This window comes from Microtus oregoni, unplaced genomic scaffold (assembly GCF_018167655.1).
Source record: "Microtus oregoni isolate MIOR12 unplaced genomic scaffold, Mior012 000000F_ref0000247, whole genome shotgun sequence".
Lineage (NCBI taxonomy): Eukaryota > Metazoa > Chordata > Mammalia > Rodentia > Cricetidae > Microtus > Microtus oregoni.
Genome location: NW_024543059.1, coordinates 72,070,893 through 72,083,699, shown reverse-complemented (window position 1 = coordinate 72,083,699; position 12,807 = coordinate 72,070,893).

Below are 12,807 nucleotides of genomic sequence, written 5' to 3'. Positions count from 1 at the left end.
TTTATTATTGAAAAGGGATACAAACAAAATCAGCAAGAAGAAGGGCATGTTGGGGCAAGGCTGGAGGAAAACTAGACATGAGCTTCCAAGGGCCTGCCCCAGTAGACACACACAGGATATACTTCATTCCCTCAGGAATAAGTTGTGATAAGTGTCAAATGTCTTCCTGGCAAGCCTGTTAGAAACCCAGAGCTCAGGCCTTTATGAGGACTAGTCATGTAGATACCTTCTGCCTGGCATGAGCACAAACTCCAGACTCCCAGAAGGACAGCAAGTGTTCTGCGTGAGCCAGATAGAAGCCATATCAAAAACCGGACAAGCATTTCTGGTAAGTAAGACGCTCCTCAAGGAAATGATAGGAAGTCTCCAAACGGCCAAGTTTACAGATGCCAGCCAAGGGCCAGCTTCACAAGCAGACTTTCCTAAGAACACTTGCCAGGTTCCGAATGCAACTCTGTTCTGCAGATGTCTCAGAGTTTCAGCCTTCGCAGGGCAAGATACAGATATTAAAGGATTTTCTCATAAGCAGGAGTTTATGTTTGGGACAAACTCCAGTCACCCTCACTCCCAACACAATATTCTTCCCCTTAGACTACACAGCTACTTAATAAAGAATCTCATATCTCAGGAAGACTGATGTAAATTAAGTGACTAATAATCACCAACACAGTATTTTTCTTATATATGTGATCAGAAAAAAAAAATAATTTCCATTGGATTAGCCCTTTCTTTCAGAAAAAAAAAAGCATTCTGTCATCTTTCCATTACAGCAGCTTCTTGCAACCTGTGACTACTGAACGCTTGAAATGCAACTAGAAAAAATTAACGACTTGTTTTGCTCAATTTTAATTTGAGCTGCTACATGTGGCTAAAAACTGCTTGAGGAAAACATAACCATAGATAGTTTATGATTTATTTTGTTAAGCAAACTTACTTCACTAACTGTCTTAGGTTTAATAACCCTTGAAACCCCAGATTTTATTTCTGATTTCTTGAGGGCCAAACCAATACCACAGTATGCTCCTATAAATATCTCAATTTCTGGAGTCTTAATGCAAATGTATAAAGCTTATCCAGAATAAAAAGTGCCTCATAATTGTTAATTATACTGGTGTGTGTGTGTGTGTGTGTGTGTGTGTGTGTGTTGTGGTAGAGTGTGTGACTGTATTTATCTGCATAATGATGCATTTTTCCAACCCAAAGGAAAGGGGAAAGCCTGCCATTTTGGAAGACTAGTCTCAACTGGCCACAAATCAAAGGCAGTGAATCTCTATGTGCAAATATTAGTTCACAAATCTAGAATTACTGGTACTTGTACTGAAAAAGAAAGACAAAGCAAGAGTAATAATTTTCTTTAGAAGTGTTTCTAATAAAATAGATTATGTCAGCCTACTCTAAATATTGCTTTTGGCAGACTAATCTTCACACTATTCTGTCTCCAATATCCAATAGAAAATAATTTTTATTTATGTGAAAAATAAATGTTGATAGTATATCAGATAAACAAGATTATTTTTAATGTATCATAGCTGTATTTTTCTTTCCCTGCCAGAGTAGGAAGAAAATCACAACACTAACAGCAGTAGCTGAAGAGGGGCTAGGTAGGAGAGAGCCCTTGCGTGGTATTCAACACCCAGCACCACAAACAAAGAAAAAAAGTCAAACTAAAAACAAATGAAGACATTCCGTATACTCAACTATATGGGACAGAAAAACAGATGCACAAGTTGAGAGATAGTGAGGTTAAACACAAAGGTTTTAATGGCAGGGTAGTTGATGTTTTCCCATGTGACCTAAATATCCAAGAGGGAACTATCAACTTCATTCTTCTCTAAACTTGTTCACTTTTTGAAATTATATTTTAATTATATTTCTCCCTTCCCTTTCTTTCCCCCACGCCATATCATATACCCCTCCCTGCTCTCCTTCAGATCCATGGCCTCTTCTTTCATCAATTGCTATTGCATGAATCTGTGTAGTTGGTAAAGTACATTGTCCCCCTCCGGAACACATCCAAGGATTAGCACTATACTAGAATTGTTAGGGGAACCCTTGCTTGTACTCAGTGGTTCCATACAGCTTTAACAGAGAGGTAATTCAGCACCAATTCTCTCATTCCCTGTCCGCACACATTCTCACAGGAGGAAAGTGGGCAGCTAAGGAAGCTGTTTCCCTCTGTGAAAATTTGCCCTGCTACTTAGAAATGACTTGGCATCATTTATTGCTTCCAATATGTACAATGACCTGCTTTAAAACTCATAGCCACAGCAACAGAATAACACATATTTCTTTCGACTAATCTCCGCAATATTATGTCTACAAAACCCATTAATACCTACCAGGAGTACATGCCAAGTCTTTTGACTAAAGAAGTCACAAAATCAAAGAATAAATAGCAATAATTGTTAATGAAATGATTGTTAGATCCACTGTGTAAAGCTCCTGGTGGACTGTGTGTGGCAGAGACTTGATAACTGTTTACCAAACCACAGTTTTCTCCTAGATACAACATAAAGATATAATTTCTATTTATTGTGGTTCATATTCTCTCTCTACCAGTTTCACATCTGCAGTTTGAACCAAGGATAAAAGCAATTCAAGCATCAAAGATATACTTTTCCCACCAACAGAGTTGAAGCAAAGGAACAGCACAGGTCAAAAATGAACATCAGCCTGAATCTCCCATCTAGTAGTAGGTGAAAGGTGGTCTGTGTTTGAAACTCTAAACTACAGAATTACAGGGGGAAGAATATCAGAAGATTTTTAGGATGTAGAACCAGTCAAAGAAATCCCACACTTTACAAACACAATTCAAAAGGCTGAATTATTAAATGAAACCTTTGAAACTTAAAAATGCCATATAAAATTCCTCATAAAGGATAAAAGACAAGCTATATATTGCTATAAAATATTAACGAATTTTATTTCTGATGAAGAACTAGTATCTGGAATATATTATGATCTCTGAGAACTCAATTACAGAAATAAAAATGCCTGATTAGAAACCAAGCAAAAGAGACAAGATTCAGTTTGCCAAGGAGGATTACGAAGAACAATGAATACAAAAAGATGCTTGCACTATGGCCACTAGGGAAATGCACAAGAAAACTAGAAATGAAATATCACTGCACACCTATCATAATGACTACAACAAGAGTAATGACCAGATGAAAACCTGGCAACGAGGTCAAGAAACTGAATACGTCAATATACTGCTGGTAGGAGGAAGAAAGGGTGCTGTTATAAAACACACTATGCAACTGCTATATGACCTACAATTTCTCTCTTAGTTACTTATCCTAAAGAAAGTAAAAAACCTGTATTCACAGAGAAGACCCATGTGTGGATGTGTATTTCACATTTCACGGTTTTATCCAAAAACTAGAAAAAATTCTCATATCATATCTGAGCGTTTGAACTGTGGTACATGTAATAATACTTAGCAATTGAGAGAACTTAACTACTGACCACAACCCCCCAGATAAACTTTCAGAGTTTACACTGAAGGAGACAGTCCCTAGAATTGCATACTACTGTTTGAGTCCAATTACACACAAATGCATGAAGGTACATAAACGTATGAATATGTGCATTTTCTAGAAGGGGGGAACTGATGATGAATACTAGCCAGGGTTCAGACACAGGAAAGACACAGAAAAGATGAGCAAGAATTTGATACAGTTATTATAGGGCAACCAACTGGCAGGTTTCTGAGGCTAATGGGACAGTTCGGTCTTTTGACTATAGTGAAAGACATATAAAGCTCTGCAGGTGACGAAGTTGTATAAAACTGTACACGTATATACAGAATACCTATGCACACATGGACACCCATATATACTTGCACACATACACACATGAGAACAAGTGAATTTGGTTAAACATCAATGTTATCAATGGACCACATCAATATCAACACATTGGTTGTAATAACATGACCAGGCAAGAAGCTTTCAAAGGCAAAGAGTCCATGGTATTACTTCAGGCTTAACCGCCAAGTTTCCAATGAGTTCTAGATTATGATGAGTATTATTTTAATAAAAGAACACTGTACAATTTTGTCACCACCATTTTATGACAAATCATCTCAGTTATCCCAAAGCAGAGGAATTTCCTAGGATAAAGCATTTTCTACGTTAAAAGTAAGAGAATTCCATGTCAGAGTCTTTAGATTTTAAATTTTATTAAAGAGATCCAGTGATTCGTCAACTTCATTTTTAAAAAAGAAAAGGGAAGGGAAAAAACCCTGGGACGCTGAAGGCCTACAAGAAAATATCCAAGTGAGAAGGCCATTCTGCAGGAATTCTGAACTGGCAGCAGCAACAGTTCCTGTTCCTTAGGCTTAGAGTTTTACCCTTCCTCAAACCTGGACATGACACACCTTCTACCTTCCCCCAGGATAGTTGGACAAAAGCTGACAGATTAGAGGCTTCACTGAGATTAGATTTAAAAGACTGAACTAACATCTGCTTCCCCTGGAACACAAGAGGCAAGCGGACTCTGAAGTTTACAACATACAAGCAGTCTGATGGAGCAGACTCTTTATTTTTTAGCTGCTGCTTCTGCTCCGAATTTTCAAGGTATTATCATGATAAGCTTTAGGAAGGCTCTCTAAAAGGCTGACCCGCATTTGTAGGGGTTTGTGAATTAAGAATTGCTTGGTTTACTTGCACGTGGTCTGAAAGTTTTCCCAAGGTCAATTTTTTGGTATTCTTTTTTGTTGTTCTTTTTTTATTACTTTATAAATAATACCAATCAAAATTTTCACTTCCTCCCCTCCTCCCACTTCCCTCCCACTCTCCCACTTACCCTCCTCCCCCTCCAGTCCTAAGACAGGACAGGGTACCCTGCCCTGTGGGAAGTCCAAGGCCCTTCCCCCTCCATCCAGGCTTAGGTGGATATGCATCCAAATAGAATAGGATCCCAAAAAGCCAGTACACGCGGTAGAGACAAATCCTAGTGCCATTATCATTGGCTTCTCAGTCTGCTCCGTCAGCCACATTCAGAGGGTCCAGTTTGATCCCATGCTCCTTCAGTCTCAGTCCAGCTGGATTTGGTGAGCTCCCATTAGCTCAGTTCTGATAAATGAATTCTGGGCACAAAGCTTGACACTCGGCCTCTGTTTCCAATCTCAGGGCTTTTCATTCCACAGCCATCCTCGGAGGCTCAGTTGACTGAGTTTCCTGACTCCTGGCCAAGCACACACCCCGTGAAGGTTTACATGAAGCTTCATCTCTTTGCAGCCTTCTCTGAGCTCTGGGAAGAACTGGGTAAACACCCACCCATTTCTCCATTTTCTCCACTTTGGAGATACAGAAGCTTTGAGGGGGTGGGGGGTGGAGACAGAGACAGAGAGACAGAGAGGGAAGAAGAGGAAAATAGGGAAGGGAAAAAGAAAGAGGAAGAAATGGGCGAGTAAGAAACAGAGAGATAATCTCTTTACCAGACTGCATTTACAAGCTCCAAGAGGAAGAGGAGTTTTTGGGTTTTATTATTTATTCATTTTAGGTTGTTTTTATTTTGTTGTTTCCATGAGATGTCACCATGTAGCCCAGACTGGCCTCAACCCCACAATTCCCTGGCTGCAGCCTCCCAAGTAATGGGATTACAGACATGAACTACCACACCTAGCTAGCGATCCTCTCTTCTTCATGTCCCAGTTAAAGAAATAATGACTAAATAAACTAGTGTAGAAGATTAGAAGCAAAGCATCAAAGATTAGGAAAGTTTGCTTTGCAAAGTTTTCACAGCTATATTTTATTTCTGTTTTATGTGTATGATGTTTTGCCATGAGTCTATGCACCTAATGCATGCCTAATGCTCACAGAGAACAGAATAGGGCACCAGAGCCCCAGCAACTGGAGTTTCAGGCGGCTGTGGTGAGTGCAAGGAATTGAGTCCTGGTCTGCTGCAGGTGCAACCAGCGCTCCCTCCAGCCTCTCCCACCAACCTTTAGATAAGGCAGTTTTCTTGCATCCTTTCATGTAGCTCTCTTCTATCAGAATCAGGGTTTGCTTTTCGTAGAATTCATCTACTTCTCTTTCTAAGATGCCTCCCGCAGGGCAAGCCCACAGTTAGTTGACTGCAGATAGAACAAAGTGAATTTTTCCCCTCTGTCACCTACTCATTCTGAAACCACTAAAAGAACATACCACCTTCCTCTGAGTCTACATTTCTTTCCCACATACAGCAAAATAATAGAACCATAGTATGAATTAACTACTTTCCAGTTTCCTGTTCTTAAGAATAAAACCTATGTTTTTAATTGGAAAGTACAATAGAAGAAAAAGAATTTCTTTTCAGAGCTGAATGTGACCGGGGAACTCTTTATGATCCAATTCTATGAGTGGAAAAACAACTCCTTCAGGGCCTGTTTCTTTGCACTCCAAATCAAGTCGGGACCAGTGGCTACTATTTGAACTTACTCTAAGAATTCATTCTTTGAAAACTCAAAGGCTGCTAGAACACAGATGGAAAGTTATTAAATTCCTCATTTTTGATGATAAATCAGCATTACAAGGCAAAATTAATTAACTCTTTCATTTGTTTAATATCCACCTCAGGGATGGAGTAATGACTCAGAGGTTAAAAGCACTTAGTGATCATGCAGAAGACCCGGTTCAGTCCCTAACACCCATAAGGCAGCCTAGAAGCATCCATTTCAGGAGATTGAGCACCTTCTTCTAGTCACTTTGAGCATCAGGAATACATGGTGCAATACATACATGTGGGGAAAACATTCATATGTACAAAATAAAAATAAATATTTTAAATAGAATAAAATAAATACTCATTCCATTATATAAAAAATCCTTTCTATTTTAATTTCAGAAATATGTCTCCAGGTTTTTCTTTGCTTGAAATAATACATAATAAATATGTCAAAAATCAATAGAGAAACTGGAGAGATAGCTCAGCAGTTCAAAACACTTTCGGTTTTACAGAGGACCACAGTTCAGTTCCAAGCATGTACAGCTCACAACTACCTGTGACTCCAGCTCCAGGAGACACAAAACCCTCTTCAAATTTCTGAAAGTACCTGTACCTGTGTGTTCATGCATACAGAGAAACGACAGACACACACACACACACACACACACACACACACAGTCAGTTGAGTAAAACCAGCTATTATGACAAACACCAGACCTATTCCAGATCTCAAAATTACCATTAATTTTCTCTTCATTTCAAGGCAGTAATTATTTAAATTATTTGAACCTCTGTTTCTTTATTAATAGGATATATTTAATAATATAGCTTTGTAGCATTATTAGAAAAAGTAAATGCTGTAATATGTAAGAGGCAGGTAGCCCAAGGCCTTAATATTATAGAAACATGTAAAATGTTACTAAAATGTGTGTATAGAAAATTAAAATTCCCAGGAAGAAAATGATTAACAGAAATGTATTCAGTCACCAGCTAAAACAGGGACAAACACATTATGTGCCATTTTTCTTGACTTGTTTTGACATAAATTGACTGAAACATTGCCATAAAGCCAATACCAATTCTTTTATTACCACTCCGGTAAAAATAACTGACAAAATATTTTGGTTTACATGTCAAGAAGAAAACCAACTGGATTTTCAAAGCAACTGTCATGCTTCCAATATGGTTTAAAAGTCTGTTCAATTTGAAGTTATGTTTTATTCATTTTGCTTTATAAGCATAAAAGGTTGTAATAAAAAAAAAGACTAACAACTTTTCTTTGAGCCAAAAATCATTGACCTTTGCCTTTTTTGTATTACAGGAAAAGCTTGTTAACTTCACAGACACTTGAGTATACTGTGCATTTTCCCAGTACTGACCTGCAGCGTAGCCCAGACATGTTTATACCTTACTACCACTCATTGGGATCATTAGGTGTTAGTAGAAGACTAAGGAAAGAGAGGGAGAAAAAGAGATAGAAGGGTGATGGGGAAAAATAAGGAAAGAAGGTGGAATAACATCCACTCTATAGATGTTTGTTGATATCTTGACTCTATTTTGGCAACTTAAGTGTAAAATTTGAAGGATTTGAAGTTTTTGCTCCAAGGAATGCAAAGACAACTGAAGTCAGTGCTTGGGTTTAATCTTAGGTGATTAAACATGTCCAGGTGGTCTTAGCTCTTTGAAGGTAACACAGCAAGAGAAAGGGAGGGAGGGAGGGAGGGAGGGAGGATTCTATGAAGGCTGTGGGGGGTGTATGCATACACAAAGAACAAAATAGGATGGTAGATTCCCAGGGAGCTGGAGTTACAAGCAGCTGTGAGCCTCCTCGAGTGAGTGCTGAGAACACTGTGGTCCTCTCCTCTTCAAGAGCAGCAAGCACTCCTAACCGCTGAGACATCTTCCTAGATTCTTTATTGTATTGATTTTTATAAAGGATTATGCATCATTATTCTGACTAGAAAATTATAGCGCTCCTTAGGGTAAACGGAAGCATGACGACTTAGGATAAACAATAATAACCGAAAACAATGTGCTTTTAAAATGTGGACCGTCAGAGCTCGTTTGTTCGGGACGCATTTTCTCAACATGGAATTCTGTAATTGTGTCCTACAAGTGGCATTGAGTCTCATTCAATGCTTCAGTTGTTATAGCTGAACAAGAATAAAATATGTCCAGACCAAGATTCTGTAATTGCCCTCTAAGAGAACCTCAACTCATAACTGTCTGTCTTTCCCTTGGTGCCTAGGGGATCTGAATCCCACACGAGTAAAGGATATGGCTCAGACACACAAATTCACAAATCCCCCAAATAAATTCCCAGCCGCCATCACTCTGCATCCTTCCAATTCTCCATTCTGAGTTCAATGTAGTTATAGATTTAAATTTTCATGAGACTTTGTTCCAAGACAAGACATATATGTTCCCATAGACTTCTGGCATTTCATCTTTCAAACAGTGCCCAGAAAGGTTTGCTGTTTAGGGGTGGGGTGGGGTTCAATTCATGGTTGGGGAGGGGCCCTGCTAAGGGATATAAATTCTTTAATATTTTGTTTTTCATATATTTCTGAAGCCTGCTGTTTACTGCTAACATTCTACTTACTCATCTCTTCAGCAACTCCTAGAACAAGCTACATTTTTGTATTCCTTTGACTCTGCAAGAAGTGTTTATTCCCTTTGCTTACAATTCCTCTTCCCATCTATGTCTTTTTATTCTCTCATTTTACCCAAAACACTGTGACAAATGCATGATGTTGAATCACAGCTTCCTTTCTGGCCATGCCTCTCACCCCACAGTTAGTGATCTGTCTCAGGGGCTTTCATGGACCCGGGTGCATATATCCACCAGAGCATGGTCCTTCTGTGATGTTGCATCACTTTACTCCTGTTTCCAATGGGAACGAGGCAAATGATCCTTAAGATGTATCCACATATTCATTCAACAGCAATCATGAGATACTTCTTGATTGGCATGAATGAGTGTTAGCAGACGACAGTACAACTTGGGAAACAGCAAGTGAACTCTACATTAGAATTTAGAAATGACCCATCATTTTGGTTCAACAGCTGCGATTATTATATATTCACCCAAATTATATGATTCTTCCAGAAAAAAAAAGTGACTCCATCTTTAATCTAACACACAATTTTTTTCTCGAATTCAATCCCAGAAACATGAAAAGAAAACTTTTCACTGTCCATGTGGAGTTCTTTGCCTCTGTTATTGACTCTGAGTATAGAGTCAGTTGGAACCATATTCCTTACTGGTAGAATCAACAGATCCTTTAACCACAGAGCTCTTGTTTAGTAGAGGTTGTTTTGTTATTCTTAGCCTTGACTTAAAAATCTTTGGAAAGAACAGACTTCCTAGGGCAAAACTGAGTACTGAGGCCATGTAGGATCATCTCTTCAGTAAGCACTATGTCCTCTGATCCTTAAACCCCCATGGAAGACATTTCAAATGATTTTCTACACACTGGAAATTAGTGTGCTAATATACCTTAATAAAGGTCACAGTGTGTTCCTTTGGGAAAGAATTCATTTAAAATTTAGGTTTCTTTTGTGAAACTGGATGATTCCCTTTAGTCAATTTGGAAATGTTTGTCACTAAAATTTCCTTTTGGTTGGCACATAACAATGGGTTCCAATATTGCTCATTCTCCCCTTTGAAAGCTCTAATATTGGCTCTAAAGAAACATTAAGATGTATCAGAAGGAATAGGGGTAATAATAAGAGTGGTTGGGGTTGGGGAGATGGCTGAGCAGTTAAGGACACTCCTTGGTCTTTCAGACGACTGGAGTTTAAGTCACTGCACCCAGTCAGTGGCTCACAACCATCTGTTAATTCCAGTTCCAGTGATTCCAATGGTTTGTTCTCTCTGATATTCACAGGCACCAGGCATGCAGATGGTGGCCAGACATATATTCAGGCAAAACCTTCAGATACATAAAATAAATAAATATTAAAAATTAAAAATAAGAGTGATGATGGTGTTGGCATTAGTGTTGATGACAAGGACAGTGTTGAGGTCACAGTGACCTAAACGTTGGTGATGGTCAACAGTGGTGATAGGGTCCATGGCCAGTGGTACTAATGATAATTGTCCTTTAGTGTCGGTGCTAATAACAGTGATAGTGGTACTTGTGGTGGTGGTGCTGGTTCTTGGGGTGTGACAGACTCTTTTATACAGGCTACTTATGCATGATCCAAGGACCTAAGATGCCAGATACTGACAGTCATCAAAGATCAAGCTGGGACAGTGGCTCCAAGTTCACTGTCTCACAACCAAGAAGATTAATGCTACAACCTTTCCTGGGAGTATATAAAGCAAAATGCAGGCTTTACTAAAACTACTACAGAAAAGTTAGCAATTGAGGAAAATGAGAAATTAGCGGGAGAAACTCCTGAGAGTTGGAAGGGGTTTCCAAAAGAGAAAAAAAAATAAAATTTCTTTAATCTGGAGGTATTATAAGTCCATGGCAAAAACTGAATGAAGTTTGAGGCAATCTCTATTAAGACTGGTTAATTTTCTGGACTATTATGAGCAAAGCCAATGAAGGGGCCACACACTCTTGTATATACCCCTGGTCCAACCAGGATGATGATGGTGCACTATTCATGAGCCATCCATCCAGTTAAGGGTAGTTGGAGTCCACCCTCTCCATCTCTAATACCAACCTTGACTGTCTGCCAGGTGTGCAGCATTACTAGCCAGCTGGGCTAGCATTACTACCTTCTGATCTCGTAGATACCTCAAGTGCTACTAAGGTGGTGTTATTCTGCTCTGTTCTTTTATTTATTTTTGAGACAGGGTCTTACTATGGAGCCCTGGCTGTAGCTTTACCCTGGCAGAGTTACCTCTATCACAGTCACCAAGATGAAGCCATGTTCTTTTCTTCTGACCTCATATGTAGCCCCTTGTATGTAAAGTGGTCTGAGAGGTTTTCCTAGGAGGAGATTCCTCTTCGAAGATCTCTTACTCACAATTTATTCTGTCACAATTAGCTGTGGTAGAAGCAAAAAATATATAAAGAGACAACAGTGCTTAACATAGATTCTTCGAGAGTTCTAGGGTAAGGGGATGGAGGAAGCCCACTGTCACTGGCCCTGAGTTCTGTTTCTCCTTTTATCTAGCTAGCTTAAACACAACTATTACTCATCTTCATCAGTGATCCAGACTTTGCTGCATTAACCCTTGATCTTGCTTTCAATGCCAGCTTGTTCTCACCACAACCTTTGGGAGCAGTGTGCAGTTTTCATCATGGTTTCTTTTCCCTGGATGCCTGTAGAAAGCTAGTGACTGCCCCAATGGTGAAGGTAGCTACAGGGTAGTGATGGCCCTGGGCTGGTGGCTGTCTTCAGTGGTGATGCTAACAATTGTAGTAGCTAATGGTGGTGGTTGTGGTAGGGTAGGTCTGCTGCCCTTGCTTTTAATCTGGCAGTGGTTGGACTCTTGGTGTGTGTCATCTTCAGAAACCAGCACAAAACTGTAAAGTGGAACAAACTCTTCTCTATGCCTGTGAAAATGAAATCAGTGAACACCATGGGGGAAGTCTTTCACTTATACCCAGGCATTGTAGCACCCAGAAATGTGCCTCGAGCCTCTTAGTGTCACTTCTCCCTGAGTGCTATTGTCATCTGTCCCTCTCTCCTAATGGTTATATGTCCCCTTAACTATGTCTGAAACACTACATTTCACTGAAAAACCTCCCTGATGTCTTTCCACTCTGCAAGACTTTATCCAAGCTGTTAAAACACGTGCTCGTCAATCTCACTTGCAAGAAAAAAAAAACCTTGAAGACAGACAGAAACTATGTCTTTTATATGTGTCTCCCCACCACCTACTCCAGTATTTGAAGGAAATATGTCATGCTGCCTAGGCAGAAAAGAGTGAACCTCTCTGTGAAGCGATGAGCTTGTGGGCAGAAGCTCAAGTGTTTCTATCGCTGTCATTTCCAGTGTCATTTCAGTGTTGCTTGGACACATAGAAGTGTGCCAAGGGAAAGGAAATACAAAAATCAAAAATATTCCCTTGGTCCACAAAAAAAAAGCACTAAATAAGTAGAAAATAAGTCGAATTGCTGTTCTAGGGTCTCTTCCACCCCTGTGATTCAGTGGCTTTATGTCACTGGGTAGAACTTGCATCGAAGAAGTATTGATATGGGGCTATCTAGCCTCCGTTATACTTATATGAGGTTTATAATAAGACAGAGCCTAAGCCTTTGGGGTTTTTCCTAGTGCTTTCTTTAAAAGTACATGGCTATTACTATATCATTTCTATCTCAAACATTGTCTATGCAGTATGAGGTATTTACCAAAAAAAAACCATCCTGGCTGTGGCAGAATGAATAGCAAAACTATTTTTGATTGTGGGAC